This window comes from Mobula birostris, chromosome 10, assembly GCF_030028105.1.
Source record: "Mobula birostris isolate sMobBir1 chromosome 10, sMobBir1.hap1, whole genome shotgun sequence".
Lineage (NCBI taxonomy): Eukaryota > Metazoa > Chordata > Chondrichthyes > Myliobatiformes > Myliobatidae > Mobula > Mobula birostris.
The window spans coordinates 55281898-55299498 of record NC_092379.1 but is presented as its reverse complement, the minus strand read 5'-3'; the positions used below and the strand labels follow the sequence as shown (position 1 = coordinate 55299498).

At 38.9% G+C, this 17601-nt stretch overlaps 1 protein-coding gene and 1 long non-coding RNA gene across 4 annotated transcripts in view; one reads left to right on the top strand and one right to left on the bottom strand.

The window, feature by feature from the left end:
- The window catches only part of LOC140204056 (syntaxin-3-like), a 131453-nt gene extending 124544 nt beyond the window's left edge, over positions 1-6909 (top strand). For both annotated transcript variants that reach the window (XM_072270313.1, XM_072270309.1), the window contains 2 exons: positions 1221-2214; positions 6047-6909. The gene's annotated coding sequence lies outside the window, so the exon portion shown is untranslated. The remainder of the gene's footprint in view (positions 1-1220; positions 2215-6046) is intronic.
- Positions 6910-7464: 555 nt separating this feature from the next.
- LOC140204057 (uncharacterized) overlaps positions 7465-17601 on the bottom strand; it is a 73657-nt gene continuing 63520 nt past the window's right edge. Inside the window, exon 5 of one of the 2 annotated variants that reach the window (XR_011887505.1) lies at positions 7465-8876. This is a non-coding gene — a long non-coding RNA (uncharacterized lncRNA). The remainder of the gene's footprint in view (positions 8877-17601) is intronic. The other variant, XR_011887506.1, reaches the window with a different exon arrangement.

Here is a 17601-nt window from a genome sequence, read left to right as displayed (position 1 = left end):
CTGTGGACATGTTGAATTTCCTTAGTCTTCTGAGGAAGCAGAGCTGTTGGTATGCTTTCCTGCTTGTAACATGCATGGAAAAATTGTTGTTGATTATTTACACCTGTGACCTTGAAGATTTCAACTATCTCTACATCTGCACCATTGATACAGACAGGAGTGCATACTGACAGACCAAGAAAATAAGAAGAATTTGCACAATGAGTCAGAAGGCAGCCATGCCAGCTGAATGTGAAGAGAACACAAATAATCTGGGCCCTTTCAGTGTTTGGGGCAGCGATCGGAAGGACAGTCTGGTAAGGGTGCCACTGGTGCAAGAGCCTTGCAACTATTTGAATAGAGAGCACCCCAAACCCTCCCACAGATAAATCAAAAAGACTGGTTGTAGGATCATTCAGATAATATTCTGTCAAGGCATGGAATGTGAACTGTTGCCCTACTTTCCTGTAACTCTGCCCACAGAGTAACTACTGACAACCACTCCTGATAGTTTTAGCTAGCAGAGATTGAAGGACTGAAGAGGAAATTTGTGGTGAAATTTCTGGAATGTTTTATTGCCACCTCTGCATAGAATTATAGATAGCTAATTAGGGAGGAGGGATAATGTAGATGTAACTACACAAAGGTTAGTCATTGAGGAAGGGATCCAAAGTGAAGGACATTTATGCTGGCTCACTTAATCAGATCCTCCTTAAAGTTTTGCCTTCCTGGGATAGATTTCTCCAGTGGCTAAGAGGAAGGTATGTTAGAGAATATTCTGGAGTTATGTGAATATTACAGATATTAATTCAAATAAGAACCAGCCCTCAGTTTTTACTGTAAATTAAAATAAGTCAGGAAACTTGCAAATAGCCTTCAGTTTTTTTGTAAATTGCAAGCAAGTTAATAGAAGTTAAAAGCACAGCCTGCTTCACAGACCAAGAGATCGCAGAGGCAAAAGCCAAATGTTAAAACAATGGAATTGTGTTAATTGGCTTGCATCAAACCAGGCAACATGGTTAAGTTATTTGCACCATTGTGTCTTGAATGCAAGCTGGCAGTCCAGAGGAATGGTGTCTTTTAGCATATCAAACATGGACACAGATATAGGCAATCAGTAGTGTCTGTGTACTTACCATATCTGTGTGTACTCAGACAGCCCTGACAAAAATAATTTTGGGTGTCTGGCTTTCTGTTATCAAAAGGTTTCAGAATATTTGTGTTAATTATTTTCTTTCAAGGCGCTTGGAACTTCAGAGATGTCTTATCAATTACAATTTGCTTCCACTATCTACCTCAAAGGAACCATTTGTCAACCCAAAGTATTGAGGTAAACAATGTCATTGTAACAACTGAAAATCAGAGAGTCCTGTTGGCAGCTGATGGAGTAACATCATTTTAGATTGCTCCTACTCTATTTACTTTATTGTCTCCTACAAGTATTTTTAAAACCTTATTATAATACTTTAACACTGCTCTACTATGGCTGGGAAAAAAACAAAAGCTTTTGCAAAAGAAAGGGAAAAAGAAGATGAATTACCAGTCACTTTGGATTCAATCAGTGACTTCCTTAAACGGCAAAAATCAGAATTTTCTGAGGAGTTTCAATGACTTAATGGCAAATTGGATACAATCCAACAAACTCTAACTGAGCATGAGAACCAAATTCAGGAAAATACTGCAAAGCTATTGACACTCTAAGGGGACGTTGAAGATACAATTAAACTCATCAAAAATTGATGAAAAGGATTATCAATCTAAAAAATAGAAACAGGAGAAATAATCTGCGAATTCTGGGTCTTGAAGAATCAATTGAAGGCGCTGACCCTACAAAGTTCTTTGCAAACTTTCTGAAACAGCTATTCCCTGCTTTATTCACTTCTGAACCTAAGCTTGATCAAGCATATCGCTCACTGACTTCGAAGCTACTGTCGCCGGCAGCGAGACCTAGGTCGGTCATTCTGAGTTTTCAAGAATTTCGTATTAAGGACCTTTTAATTTGCCATACCCGTCAACAAGGAATGATCGATTTCCATGGTTACAAGGTCAGATTTGTGGAGGACTATTCGCCTGAAGTTATGGCTGATCGTATGAAATATAAAGAAGTTATGTCGGAACTTTACAATAAAAGATTTACACTATCTCTTCGTATTCCTGCTCGTCTGAGTATTGTTTTGAAGAATGGATTGCAAAAAAAGAATAAAGTCGGTTGAAGATGCAAAAGAGTTTCTGAAGGTTGAAGTCTAAAACGTCCTTACTTGATCAATTTTTTCTTCTGTTAGTATGGATTTGAAATAAGGTTTCAATAAGCTTATGTTTTGGCTGTTCATATATTGTTTTTTGTTATTTTTTGATACTTTCTTATTATATCCCTTTTTGAGGCTTTATTTTAATATATCTTTCTTTGAATTCGTTTAAATTGATCCTTTTATATTTTCGAATACTGGGTTATTTTTCTTTTTATGTTGTGTCTTGGTAGGGACATAATTGACCTTGAAGGACTGGAATTTCTGCCAACAGGATTTTTTGGGGAGGGAACTTTTTAGTTGTTAACCTATTGGTCAGCCTTCTGGCTTTGGGTAGGGGAGGGGATAGGGCTTATTTCTCTCTGGGGACTGTGTTGGGTTGATTATAAGGTAGTCTGTTTGACTACCTTACCCTACGCTTTGCTTTCTAGTTTTAATAACTTATGGCCAGATCTTTTAATTACATGATGATTAGTATTTAAAATGGTTTGAAATATTAACTTATTTAGTTTGAATGTGAAAGGGTTGAATCACCCCATTAAACTGAATAAAGTGTTTGCTTATATTAAAAAATTAAAAGTACCCATTATTTTCTTACAAGAAACGCACTTACGCAGCTGTGATAGCTTATGTTTTTTTACTCGGTGAAAGGATATGCAATTCCATTCTTCGTTTCGTGCAAAATCACATGGAGTTTCGATTTTTGTAGGTAATACAGTTTCCTTTGTTCAGCATAAAGTTGTTTCAGATCCTAATGGTCGATTTGTTATTGTATCAGGGATTTTAGAGAGTAAATTGATTGTTTTTGCTAATGTATATGCCCCCAATGTAGATGATCCAGGATTTTTTGAACATCTATTTTCATTTTTTGAATATCCATTTTTCGTTTTCTCACTCTCTTGTGATGGGAGGAGATTTTAACTTCTGATTAGATCCAGTATTAGATCGCTCATCTGTTAAACCAGCCACACTTAATAAAACAGCTTTACTTATCCAATCCTTCCTAACTAAATGTGGCATAGTTGATGCTTGACGTTTTTTTCATTCGATGGACATCATTCTTATACCAGGATTGATTTTTTTTTATTGACAGTCAAATGATTCTATTGGTTCAATCGATCGAATATGAAGAGATTGCTATTTCTGACCACTCTCCTGTAATTTTATCTTTAAATCTTCTTGGTCCGATCCCCATGAGTAGATTTTGGCGATTTAATTTAACTCTGTTATCCGATGAGGACTTTTAAAAATTTATGGAGAATCAAATTACTCTTTTTTTTTGAAGAAAATACGTTGGAAGAGACGTCTAGTCTTATTATATGGGATACTTTTAAAGCATATATCCGGGGTCAAATTATTTCTCATACTGCAAATATCATTAAAAAAGTTAACAAAGCGAGAAACGAACTAGCTAATCAATTAAAACAACTGGACCATAAATATGCTTCGGTACCCAACCTGAAGCATATAAGAGACGTATTGAAATCAAAACTAAATATGATTTTCTTTTAACGTATCCAATTGAAAGTCAGCTTTTAAAAGATAGAGATCAATTTTATATTCACGGAGATAAAACTTGTCAGCTACTGACTAATCAATTGAAGCTATTTATAGCCAAGCGGCAAATTAAAGAAATACGTAAAATTAATGGGGACATGACAACTGACCACTTTGAAATTAATGACATTTTTAGGGAATTTGATTCCAAATTGTATAGTTCTGACTTTGTTAATGAAAATGTTGCAATGAGTAACTTTTTAGATCAATTGAATATTCCTAATCTTTCGATAGATGATCATAGGCAATTGGATCAACCGATTTCCCAGGAGGAAATTGCTCAGGCTATTTGAGAATTGCATTCTGGGAAATCCCCAGGACCCAATGGATTCTCTGGAGAATTTTATAAAGCTTTTTCCTCCTTGATTATATCACATTTATGTTCTACCCTTACAGATTCCTTCAAGGTAGGAAGATTACCGCAGTCTTTTTACGAAGCTTCCATTTCACTTGTTCTTAAAAAGAATAAGAATCCTACCGAATGTTCTTCATATAGACCTATTTCTTTACTCAATTTTGAAACTAAAATTTTATCTAAAGTGTTGGCTCGCAGACTTGAAAATATTATATCTTCTAGAGTCTCAGATGATCAGAAAGGATTTATTAAAAATCGATATTCCCATTTTAATATACAGCGTTTGTTAAATGTTATGCATGCTCCATTGAAGGAAGTATCGGAATGTGTGATATCTTTGGATGCAGAGGAGGCCTTTGACAAAGTTGAATGGAATTATCTTTTTACATCCTTAAAAAAATTTAATTTTGGACCTAATTTTATTCATTGGATTAAGTTATTCTATTTATTTCCCTCTGCTCGGGTTCTTACTAATCTTCAGAATTCTAAACCCTTTAAACTCCAACGTGGGACTAGACAAGATTGTCCTTTGAGCCGTCGGCTTTTTGATTTGGTATTAGAACCCTTCGCAATTGCTTTTCGAGAGTCTAAAGAGATTACTGGGTATTTTAAGGAGAGGTACTATTCATAAAGTGTTGCTTTCTGCTGATGACTTATTGCTTTTTATATCTAATGTTACAACCTCTTTACCATCTGTGTTCCATTTACTGACTAATTTTAGTCAGTTCTCAGGATATAAATTAAATTTACATAAGAGTGAACTGTTTCCTTTAAACAATTTAATACCGACTGATATTAACCTCCCTTTTAAAATTTTAAGAAAACAATTTACGCATGTAGGAGTAACAATTACTAAGAATTATAAAGATTTATTTAAGGAAAATTTTTTAACTTTATGAATTATGTTAGAAAAGCACTTTCTAATTGGTTGCCTCACCCTTTATCACTGATTGCCTGAATTAATTCTATTAAAATGATTATCTTACCTAAATTTATATACCTTTTTCAAGCTGTGCTTGTTTTTATTCCTAAATCTTTTTTTGACTCTTCGGATTCAATTCTTTCTTCCTATATATAGAAGAATAAAAATCCTTGAATAAATAAAGCTCACCTTCAAGAAACCAAACAGAATGGAGGCTTTGCCTTACCCAATTTTAGGTTATATTATTAGCCAGTTAATATATGAAATATTACATTCGGGATATATTACATTAACCATGAGACTTGTCCTATATGGGTCTCTTTGGAAGTCAACTCTGTTATGAAATTTTCCATTTATTTATTTACTTGGATCCTCGCTTCTTTTATCTTTAAATAAACTAACTGACAACGTGGTGGTCAAACATACTTTGAGGATATGGTTACAGTTTAGAAAATATTTCGGTTTATTGAGATTCTCCCTCTCGAGTCCCATCTTTTCTGATTGTTTTTTTAAACCATCTATAATTGACTTTTAAAGAATGGGATAGATTGGGTATTTAACAATTTCAGGCTTTGTTTGGTGGAGGGAATCTCTCTTCTTTTGTGCAACTTTCAACAAAATTTAACCTTTCCAATACCCACTTTTTCCATTACTTACAGATTAGAGATTTTTTAAGATCTCAATTACATATGTTTCCTACAAGTCCAGATAAGAATATAATAGATACAATTTTTAATCTGAAACCCTTTGTCAACAATTCAATAATTTACATTTACGGTCTGCTGTTGGGACTGAAAAAGGCTTCTTTAGATAAAATTAAAGGAGATTGGGAAAAGGATTTACAAATTTTCATATCTGAAGAGAGCTGGAAGATTATTTTAAAATTGATTAATTCTTCATCATTATGTGCTCGTCATTCTTTATTACAATTCAAGGTGGTACATAGAGTTCATATGTCTAAAGACAAGCTCTCTCCTTTCTACACAGATATTTCCCCTTACTGTGATAGATGTACTAATGGAGTGGCCACACTAATTCATATGTTTTGGATATGACCGAGCCTTGAAAAATTTTGGAAAGATGTATTTCAAAGTTTTTCTGTACTTTTCAATGTTAGTTTTAAGACCAACCTCTTGACTGCCATATTTGGTATTGTTGAGGATAGCGCTACAATGCTGAAGCCATCTAGGCATTGGTCTTTATGTCTGTTATGGCCAGGAGGGCAATCTTGCTCAAGTCGAAGGAGGCCCACTCATGTTCAATGGCTATCTGATGTTATGTTATGCCTAGATCTAGAGAAAATTCGTTGTTCGATTTCTGATTCTAAACATGATTTTTTAATGTTATGGGGACCCTTTCTGAGTTATTTTCATAATCTTTGAACTGTTATTAATGTATGGATCTGAGCCATTATTATAATAATATTATATGGTCAGGTATTTTTTTTCTTCTTTTTTTTTACCAACCAGCTCATTTTGGTAGTGGAGGCAGATTCTTTTTAAATAAAATAAAATTATTTTATTTTATTTCATTTCATAATTCAATCTTTTTTTCTATATGATTGATTTGGAATATAGGATATTGTGATCATATTACTGTGAATTAAATGTAATGTAATTCGTATTACTTACTTATATCCTTCTGATTTTTGTATTTGTCTTCATATAATTTATATAATATTAATAAAAATATTGAAAGAGAACAACTGAAAATGCATTGAATCACCCGCTTTTACCTTTGATCTTCAGGGTATAAGAATGTGATGTACTTTTGGGTTTGTGAGCCTCTACTGAGAGTGTCTGTAGAATGGTACCTGCTTGTTGCAATGAATAAAGACTTTTATATCCCCAGCTGCAGTGTCTCTCCAGTGACTTTGATCACAGTGACAACACAGGGGTGTACACTGCACTCCAATTCTGAAGTAAATGACCAGCTCCTTCATTTTGCTAACCAATAAAATCCAGTTGCTTAAGGCAACAGGCTTGTTCCAGAGGAAGGAATCCTGAAACTTGATCGCCATGAAAAGGGAAAAATGAGTCAAAGGGACAAGGACAGGAGGATGGATACCTAGATTAAAATCTGTGATGTCAACAGTCTGTGGAAGAAGACCACCACTGCAATCCTAAGGAATTATTCCTCTCACATGTCCTATGCACAGACAGAATTCTGTTTTGCATGATCCGTCATATAAACCACCTTTTCAGCTATGCATTTCTCCAATATGTAACGCAATACTCATTTTCCTGCTGTTCTTGCTCTGCTTAGTGCACACCAGTAACGATATGAATGTCCTACAAAATGCAGTGGCTTGCTCCAGAACCTATGTCATGTGTGCACCACAGCCTATTAAAAATTCAATGTACTTCAGAAGCAAAGGCACTTGCTCTTTGTCTCTGTTTGTCTTGACATGTAATTATTATTTCAATATCTGAACCATTTTATTTGTTGGTCACTATAGATATTCTGTATTCACAGCAGCTAAATGTACTGTACGTAGCAACACTGCAATTAAATTGGCATTCAGTGAGTATGAAGATGCTTAGAGCAGTTACTATTTCCAGTCACTCACACCACACCACAGTCACCAACTTTATATGATCCCATTTGAGGGATATATAATTCAGCAGGTTTGCAAAATTTTTATCAGTGAACATAAATTAACTGAATGGTTCACCCACACAACCTAATAGTAATAATGAGCTGAATATCACTATCAACATCTAGACAATGCACAGATGTGATTCGGAAGGCTAATAGAATGTGGACTATGTAATCCGCTCAGTGGAATTCAAGTCAAGTGACATTCTCCTTGAGCCGTATAATGCACTTGTGAGGCCGCACCATGAATACTGTGTACAATTTTGGTCTCCTTATTGTATGAGTGACCTGAAGACACTGGAGAGAGTCCAGAGAAGGGCAACTGGGTTCATTTCAGGTCTGCAGGGTGTGAACTATGAAGAAAGAATGAATGAATTCAAGGATGTGATGTTGAGACTTTATAAAGCACTGGTGAGGCCTCATGAAGTATTGTGAGCAGTTTTGGGTCCCTTATTTTAGAAAGGATGTGCTGAGGCTGGAGGGGGTTCAAAGGAGGTTCACGAAAGTTATTCCAGGATTGAACGGCTTGAGAGAGAGACAAGTCACACAGGCACCTTCCTCTGGCAGCAGCAAGCGAGAGGAGAGGAACACTAGTCAATGCAGGCAGACAGTGCTTTGCTTCTACTCCTCTTCTTGTTGATTTCTGTCTTCCTTGATGTTCTCGTTGATTTCTTCCTTGATGCTTTAATCAGTGATAAATGGAGTTGATCATGTGCTCACTCCCATCTCCATGGTTTTTGACCTCCAGGCCACATATTTTACTAGAAACGTCACTGAACACCCTTGGAAACAGAAAAGTGCCAGATTGCTCAAGTGGCACAAAAACACACCATCAAAATGAGGATCATAGGTTCCAAACATAGCAGAATCCCATGTGAAAGAAGAGAAGTTTCAGGAACTGTCCGAAGGATGTTACCTTTGTTCACGTTGTTCATTGTTACAATCTCCTTCATAAATTACCATCAAAGAACCTGGTATATGGGATAAAATGTCACTCTTAAGAAATTTATGGGAGTAAAAGTAAATAACTAAATACTTTTATCAAGTTCCAACTCCCATTTCTTGATGCATGCACAGATGACATTCTTCATGTTGTGGAAAGTCACGAATACAATCTGTTTTCTAGACACACAACACTTCCCCCTCTCCTTAACATGCGAGTCTTCTGGACATGGAACAATGTGTGCTGATTTTCTTCTTGATGGAGAATGATTTGCTCCTAGTAGGAGTAGAAGGTTTTTTTAACACAAATATCCATTGCACAGCAGTTACTTGGGAAGGTCGAGAGAGGCAGGCCTGGGTCTAGCAGTGAGGAGGTTCACGACAATTGCTGGAAGAACTCAGCAGGTTGAGCATCTGTGGGAGGAAAGTTTCAGGTTCAAGCCCTGAATCAGGACTGAGACTGGAGAGGTGAGGTGGCCAGAAAGAAGAGTAGTGGTGAGAGGAATCCGAGATAAACTGAGGAGAGTGTAAAATAACAGGCAAGGTTGCCAGGTAGGGGAGTTGAGCTGGAGTGGAGTGCCAAACAGTGACAGATGACTGATAGATGAAGGCAGACAGAAAGAAAAGAAAAAGAAAAAGAACCAGATGGAGGAAGGTGGAAGGAGGTCAGATAGGTGACAGCTGATGAAGTGAGATAAGTGCAAATGCAAAGTGCTACCAGTGTTGGCAGTGCTGGATTTTGATAGTAAAGGAGCTGAGAAAGGGAACCATTAAGAAAAGGTGAATGGAACCAGATTGGGGGAGAGGAGAACCGCTTGTGAACTGGATAGATGGAACCAGGAAGTGAAGAGGGAAATGAAATGGGTGAAGGGGTCCATGGAGTATATCAGAAAGGGACAAAAATTGGAGAACTTGAGGATCAGGTGAGGAAGGAGAGGGTAAGGACTATGGGTGGGAGGAAAATAAAAGGTGTGGTTACCGAGTATTGGAAAGCTCAGTATTCATGCCGTTGCTTTGTAGACCACCCAGGCAGAAGCTAGGTTGCTGCACCTCCATTTTACACTGGGCTTTATCCTGGCAGTGCAGACAGCCAAGGATAGACAGGTCAGTGTGGGAAATGGTCTATCGCTGGGAGCTCAGGATGGCCATTGTGACTGAGCATAGGTGTTCTGGAAAACAGTCTGAACTTGGTTTTGCTAATGTAGAGGAGGTCACATTGCACCATAAGACATAAGAGCAGAATTAGGCCTTTCAGCCCATCGAGTCTGCTCTCCAACTCCATCATAGCTGATCCCGAATCCCACTCAACCCTATACACCTGCCTTCTCACCATATCCTTTGGTGCTCTGACTAATCAGGTAACTATCAACTTCCGTTTTAAATATACCCACTGGCAACTAATCAGAAAAAGCCCCTTTTATGCCCATTCACTGCCTCCTGCTTGTTAGCCACTCCTCTGTCCATGCCAGTATCTTTCCCGTAACATCATAGGATTTTATCTTGTTAAGCAGCCTCATGTGTGGCACCTTATCAAATGCCTTCTGATAATCCAAGTAAGTGACATCTACTGCCTCTCCTTTGTCCACCCTGCTTGTTACGTCCTGGAAAAACTCGAACAGATTTGCCAGGCAAGATTTCTCTGTACAGAAAGCATGTAGACTTTGAATTATTTTATTATTAGTCTCCAAGTACCCTGAAACCTCGCCCTTAATAATAGACCAAGACTTTCCCAACCACTGAGGTTAGGCTAACTGGCCTATAATTTCCTTCCTTTTCCTTTCCTCCCTTCTTAAAGGGTGGAATGACATTTGCAATCTTCCAATCTTCTGGGACCATGCCAGAATCAAGTGATTCTTGAAAGATCATGACCAATGTATCTGTTATCTCTTCAGCAACCTCTCTCAGAACTCTGGGATGTAGACTTTCTGGTCCAGGTGACATCCACCTTGAAACCATTGAGTTTCCTTGCATTTTTTTTCTTTTGTAATAGCAATGGCGCTCACTCCTGCCCCCTGACAGTCATGGACCTCTGACACACTGTTAGTGTCTTCCACAGTGAAAACTGTTGCAAAGTACCCATTAAGTTCATCTGCAATTTCTTTGTCCCTCATTACTACCTCACTAGCATCATTTTCCAGTGGTCCAATATCAACTCTCACCTCTCTTTTACACTTTCTATAACTGAAAAATCTTTTAGTATCCTGCTTTATATTAGGCGAGGCAAAGCAAGACCTTTGAACGCAGCAGATGAGGGTGGAACAGCTGCATGTGAACCTTTGCCTTACCTGGGAGGATTGTTTAGGTCCTTGGATGGTGGTGAGGAAGGAGGTGTAAGGATAAGTGTTACTTCTATTGCCATGGCATTAGATGAGTTGAGCTGAAGTCTCTCTTTCATGCTGCATGATTCTATCACCCTGACACTATTTGACAATAATAAATTGATTATCTCTGCCCAACTCCACTGTCCCAGCAGCCGCCCATGGATTGCTAGGAATGATGTCATGTGACACTGGTATGCAGTGGAGTGCTTGCCTTGCAGCTAACTTGGCTTATGATCTTTATAGACCTAATTTTATGACAAAATTTTTAGTGAAGAATGCCCTCATAATTTTTAACAGTAATCTTTTGTCAATTAAGAGATAAAGTACTCTCAGCTGTTAGCAGTACCCACTGAGCACAGCAATAAATGCCCAAAGACACTCATACAAATTTTTGATATCACAGATCCCATTTAGAAGATGGGTAGTGTAGTGGTTAAAACAACTTGGGGCATCAGAGTTGGAAGTTCAATTCTGGCATCCTCTGCAAGAAGTCTCTGTGTATCTTCCCCATGGAATGTGTGGGTTTTTGCCAGGTCCTCCGATTTCTTATCCACAGTTCAAAGACATACCAGGTAGGATAATTATGATATCTCTAAGCAAAATAAAACAATTAAATAAATCACTGTTTCCCTTTCCCCAAACACTGACTGTCCTGCTGGTTAGCTTCGGCATTTTCAACTTCGAGTTCAGAGATGACATAGAATTGAAAGGTGTACTGCCTGTAAGAGTTAAGTTAAGAAATGGCAAGGGTAAAAGGAACCTAATGGCAGTTGTATACAGGCCTCCAAACAGCAGCCAGGATGTGGATTATAGATTACAGCAGGAGATAGAAAAGGCATGTCAGAAAGGCAATGTCATGATCATCATTGGGGATTTTAACACGAAAGTGGATTGGGAAAACCAGGTCAGTACTAGACCTCAAGGGAGAGAATTTGTAGAATAGCTAAGGGATGGCTCTTTAGAACAGCTTGCTGTTGAGCCCACTAGGGGATCAGTTGTGCTGGATTGGGTGTTCTGCAATGATCCAAAGGTGATAAGAGAGCTTAAGGTTATGGAACTCTTAGGGAACAGTAATCACAATATGACTGAGTTCACACTGAAATTTGAGAGGGTAAAAATAAAATCCAATGTGTTGGTATTTCAGTGGAATAAAGGAAATTACAATGGCATGAGAGGGGAACTGGCCAAAGTTGACTGGAAAGAGACATTTGCAGGAAGGACATCAGAGAAGCAATGGCTGGAGTTTCTGTGAAAAATGACAATGCAAGACAGATATATTCCAAATAAGAAGAAATTTTCAAAGGGAAGAAGGACACTACCATGACTGACAAGTGAAGTCAGAGCCAAAGTAAAAGCAAAAGAGAGGTCATACAAGGAAGCCAGAGCTAGTGGGAAGATATAGGGTTAGGAAGCTTTAAAACAATTGCAGAAGGAAACTAAGAAGTTCATTAGGAAGGAAAAGATGAATTATGAAATGACGCTGGCGACTAGTATCAAAGAAGATACTAAAAGCTTTTTTAAGTATATAAAGAGTAAAAAAGAGTCGAGGGTAGATATAGGACCAATAGAAAATGATGCTGGAGATATTGTAATGAGAAATAAAGAAGTAGTAGAGAAACTGAATCCATCCCTCCCCCTCCTGTCTTCTCCTATCCTTTTTGATCTCCCCCTCCCCCTCTCACTTTTAAATCTCTTACTAGCTCTTTCTCCAGTTAGTCCTGATGAAGGGTCTCGGCCTGAAACGTCGACTGTACCTCTTCCTAGAGATGCTGCCTGGCTTGCTGCGCTCACCAGCAACCTTGATGTGCGTTGCTTGAATTTCCAGCTTCTGCAGAATTCCTCGTGTTTGTAGAGGAACTGAATGCATATTTTGCAACGGTCTTCACAGTGGAAGACATCTGCAGTATACTGGACATTCAAGATTGTCAGGGAAGTGAAGTATGTGCAGTGAAAATTGCGACTGAGAAGGTGCTCAGGAAGCTTAATGGTCTGAGGGTGGATAAATCTCCTGGACCTGATGGAATGCACCCTCTGATTCTGAAGGAAGTAGCTGGAGAGATTGCAGAGGCATTAACAATGTTCTTTCAAGAATTGATAGATTCTGGCATTGTACGAGATGACTGGAAAATCGCAAATGTTACTCTGTTGTTTAAGAAAGGAAACTATAGACCTGTTAGCCTGACATCAGTGGTTGGGAAGTTGCTGGAATTGATTTTTAGAGATGAGATTACAGAATATCTGGAGGCACATGAAAAGATAGGCCAAGGCCAGCATGGTTTCTTGAAAGGAAAATCCTGCCTGACAAACGTAATAATTGAGGAAATTACAAATAGGGTAAACAAAGGAGGTGCAGTAGACGTGGTGTACTTGAATTTTCAGAAGGTCTTTGAGAAGGTGCCGCACATGAGGCTGCTTAGCAAGATAAGAGCCCATGGAATTACAGGGGAGTTACTAACATTGGTGGAGCATTGGCTGGTCGGTAGAAAAGAAAGAGTGAGAATAAAGGGATCCTATTCTGTCTGGCTGTCAGTTACCAGTAGAGTTCCACAGGGGCTGGTGTTGGGACCGCTGCTTTTTATGATGTATGTCAATGACTTGGACTATGGTGTTAATAGACTTGTAGCTAAATTTGCTGATGATACAAAGATAAGTGGAGGAGTGGGTAGTGTTGAGGAAACAGAGAGCCTGCTTAGATAATTAGATAGTTTAGCGAAATAGGCAAAGACATGGCAAATGAAATACAATGTTGGAGAGTCTATGGTCATGCACTTTGGTGGAAGAAATGCAGAGATGCAAAGGGACTTGGGAGTCCTTGTGCAGGATACCCTAAAGGTTAACCTCCAGGTTGAGTTGGTTGTGAAGAAGGCGAATGCAATGTTGGCATTCATTTCTAGAGGTATAGAATATAAGAGCAGGGATGTGATGTTGAAGCTCTTGTCGTGAGACCGCACTTGGAGTATTGTGTGCAGTTTTGGGCTCCTTATTATAGAAAGGATATACTGACATTGGAGAAGGTTCAGAGAAGATTGTCAAGAATGATTCCAAGAATGAAAGGGTTACTGTAAGAGGAGCATCTGGCAGCTCTTGGGTTGTATTCCCTGGAGTTCAGGAGAATGGGGAGGGGGCGCGGATTCTCATAGAAGCATTCTGAATGTTAAAAAAGACCTGAACAGATGAGAAATGCAAAATTATTTCCCGTGGTAGGGGATTCTAGGACAAGAGGGCATGGCTTCAGGATTGAAGGATGTCAGTTTAGAACTGAGATGCAGAGAAATTACTTTAGTCAGAGGGTGATAAATCTGTGGAATTTGTTGCCATGAGATGCTGTGGAGCCCGAGTCATTAGGTGTATCTAAGGCAGAGATAGATAGGTTCTTGATTAGCCAGGGCATCTATGGGTATGGGGAGAAGGCAGGGGAGTGGGGATGACTGGAAGAATTGAATCAGCCCATGATTGAATGGTGGAGCAGACTCGATGGGCCAAATAGCCTACTTCTGCTCCTATATCTTATGGTCTTATGGGAATTTGGCCAGGTTGTGACAATTGTAATTGACTCAGCTGCGTGGCTTATTTTTGGAACAAAGAACACTCAGAGGAGATTTAGTTTGGATATACAAAATGAATGAGGGCCCTACACAAGATGAGCAGGTCAAACCTGTTTTCTTTGACTGAGAGGTTGATACAAAAGGACATAGATTTAGAATCAGAATTACAACCACGTTTGTTACTACAGAGTTATCTAACTTGAAGGTTGTTGGTTTGTGGCAGCAGTACAAAACAAAGTCATAAAACTACAAACAAGCAAACAGATATATGGACAGGAAAGGAATGAAGGGTTATGGGCTGAGTGCAGGTCGGTGGGAATAAGTGAGAGTAAGAGTTCGGCATGGACTAGAAGGGCCGAGATGGCCCGTTTCTGTGCTGTAATTGTTATATGGTTATAAGGTTATATAATACAATAATGGAATAAAGTGGTGGGATTCAAGTTCTATTCAGAAATCTGATGACAGAGGGGAAGGAACTATTTCAGTGTAGGTCCTGTACTTTCTCCCCAGTGGTAGCAATGAGAAGATGGCATGTCCTGATCGTGGGGGTCCTTCATCATTGATGCTGCCTCCTTGAGGCATTGCCCCTTGAAGCTGACCTCAATGGTGGGAGGGTTGTGCCTATTATGGAGCAGGCTGAGTCCACAATCCTCTGCAGCCCCTTCAAATTCTGTGCTTTGGCGTGTCCTTACCAGGTTTTGATGCAACCAGTCAGAATGCATCTATATAAATTATAAAATTCTTTGGTGACTCCTGCGGGCTTGCTTTCTTCATGACTGTACAAATATGCACACCACTAGTCACAGGCTTGCAGTCAGAGTGGCAACTATTTACATCACACTCTGGTTATCAAATCAAATTTATTTCCTCATCCTGAATAGCAAGTGACCAGAGTCCCATGCGGGACCTTGTCAAAGGCCTTGCTAAAGTCCACGTAGACAACATTCACACTGTTTCCTTCATCAACTCACCTGGAAAATTCATCAAAAAGACTGGTTAGATATGATCTACAATGCACAAAGCCATGTTGACTATCCTGCAGGGAACAAGGGAAAATCATGGGAACTGTAGACCAGTGAGTCTCAATTCAGTTGTAGGGAAATTGCTGGAGAAAATTCTTAGGGATAGGATATATGAGAATTTGGAAGCCCATGGCCTGATTAGGGAGAGTCAGCATGGTAGGTTGTGCCTTACCATTTTGATTGAGTTTTCTGACAAGGTGACGAGAGAGACTGACAAGGGTAGGGCAGTGAATGTTGTCTACTTGGATTTTAGTAAGGCATTTGAGAAAATACCTCATAAGAACTTAATCTAAAATATTAAGATGCATAAATTCCACAGTGAATTTGCTGTTTGGATTCAGAACTGGCTTGCACATAGAAGACAGAAGGTAGTGGTTGGAGGGACTTATTCGAGCTGGAGATCTGTAATTAGTGGAGTCCCGCAGGGATCTGTGCTGGAACCTCTGCTGTATGTGATGTATATAAATGACCTGGATGAAAATGTAAAGGTATGGGTTAGTAAATTTGCGGGTGATTCAAAGCTTGGTGGAGTTGTGGATAGGTTGAAAACTGGCAAAGGAAACTGCATGATATAGATCATTTTTAGATATGGGCTGAGAAACGGCAGAGGGTATTTAACTCAGATAAATGTGAGGTGGTGTACTTTGGTAGGGCAAATGCAAGGAGACAGTACACTGTTAAGTGCAAGATCCCTAACAGTGTTCCTGAGGAGAGAGATCTTGGGATCCAAGATCATAACTTCTTAAAAGTAGCTACGCAGGTCGATAAGATCGTTAAGAAGGCTTATATTAGTCAAGGAATTGTTCATAAGTAAGGAGATAAAGTTACAACTTTATAAATCTCTAGTTAGGCTACATCTGGAGTATTGCATACAGTTCTGGTTGCACCACTATAGGAAGGGTGTTCAGGCTTTGGAGAGGGTGCACCTGGTTTAGAGGACATGTGATATTGCGAAAGGGTGGATAAACTTGGGTTGTTTTCTCTGAAGCATCAGAGGCTGAGGGGGGATCTAACTGAGGTTTACAAGATTATGAGAGGCATAGATAGAGTGGACAGAGAGTATCTGTTTCTCAGGGATGAAATGTCTAATACCAGAGTGCATGCATTGAAGGTGAGAGGGGGAGGTTCAAGGGGAATGTAAGAGGTAAGTTTTTTTACTCAGAGAGTGAATGGTGCTGGAAGAAGGTTATCCAGACTTCCTGCTAAACCAAGTCCCAAACAAGCAGTCACTAGTACTCACTTTCATACAGAATAGGTGGATTTGTATTCTTCAAGTAACACCTAGCTTGGAATGTACTGCCTGGTATGGTGGTAGCAGCAAGTACATTAGAGACTTTTAAGAGATGTTTGGATCGGCACATGGATGTAAGGAAGATGGAGGGATATAGACATGGAGTAGGGAGGAGGGATTTGTGTTTGGGTGTTTTGATTTGCTTTTTAGCTGGTTCAGCTCAACACTGTGAGAGTAATGATCTGTTTCTGTGCTGTACTCTTCTATGTTCTAATCAGATTGAGTCCACCCAAGTACTTAGATATCCAGTTCTTTAGAATACTTTCCAAGGATTTACGTACAACTGACACCAGCCTCACTGGTGAATAATTTTCCAGAGCCATTCTTTAACAACTTTCTTAATTAAGAATAGAATTTAAATGAAAGCGAAACATCGAGGAGGAAAATACAGAATCACTTTTTCTTGCAAGGGTATTGTGGATATCTTTAACTCTTTTATCAAAAGGCTGTGAATGCAAGGAAAAGTGGAGCTCTCAAAACTGAGGTGGACAGATTTTTTAGTGAGGATATTCAAATAGAAGTAAGTAGAATGAAGTTCAGGTTAGACAACCTAAAACTGAATGACTCCAGGCCTATTCTTATTCCTAGTTAAAACCCAGATTTCAACTGTTCCACCATGAACTTAACTGTTTCTGCCCTGCCCTGATATTGACAGCTAGGTGTTACTTGAAGAATACAAATCCACCTATTCTGTATGAAAGTGAGTACTAGTGATTGCTTGTTTGGAACTTGGTTTAGCAGGAAGTCTGGATAACCTTCTTCCAGCACCATTTATAACATTTATTAGTCAGTTTCTTCAACTTCAATTTTCTATTTGGACGGG